This window comes from Galeopterus variegatus, unplaced genomic scaffold (assembly GCF_000696425.1).
Source record: "Galeopterus variegatus unplaced genomic scaffold, G_variegatus-3.0.2 Scaffold24402, whole genome shotgun sequence".
NCBI lineage: Eukaryota > Metazoa > Chordata > Mammalia > Dermoptera > Cynocephalidae > Galeopterus > Galeopterus variegatus.
The window spans coordinates 1-872 of NW_007750513.1; positions in this window are offsets into that span (position 1 = coordinate 1).

An 872-nucleotide genomic window follows, 5' to 3' on the forward strand; every position below is an offset into this window, starting at 1 on the left:
TCTGTTAGCCTGCTGGTTAAACTTGCCATTGTGTTTTTTATTTCGCTGAATAACTTCTTCAGTTCAGCCAGTTCTGCTACATTTTTTTTTAGAACATTGATTTCCTTGTACACTTCCTCTCTCAGGTTTTCTTCAATATCTTTGATACTTTTTTCTTTTTTTTTTCTTTTCTGCTTGTGTTATTCCAAACAGTCCATCTTCAAGTACAGAGGTTCTCTCTTTAACTTCCGTTAGCCTGGTGGTTAAACTCTCCATTGTGATTTTTATTGCACTGAATAACTTCTTCAGTTCTGTAAGTTCTGCTACATTTTTTTTTAGGACATTGATTTCCTTGTACACTTCCTCTCTCAGGTTTTGTATATTTTTCTTTATTTCTTCATGCTGTCTAGCTGAGTTTTCTTGTATCTCATTCAGTTTCTTTAGGATTATCACTCGAAATTCCCTGTCATTTATTTCAAGGGCTTCTTGTTCTATAGGATCTAGAGTTTGAGCTTTATTAACTTTTGGTGGTGTACTTTCTCGGTTTTTTGCATTTCTGGTATCTTTTTTTAGATGTTTACTCATTTTGCCAGGGAGTTTCACTGTGCACAGGTTTGACCCTCTGGCTAACTAAGGTATGGCTGTGTTTGTCAATTTGGTTTGCCTACTCGGTGACTGCTCAGATGGCCCTTAGTGTTCTATATGTGTGTTTGCCTCGAGACTTGGGCCTTACCGAGAAGTTTCCTCTCTGGACAGCTCTGGGAGTTCTCCCTGTTCCTTGAGTTCTGGCCCTGGCAGCTGGATCCTGTCCTGCCGGCCCAACAGGGTGTGTGAGATCTGTAAGGCTCCGCCTCCCTATCCGGGCATTTCCCCTCCCCGTGTGCACACGCTGG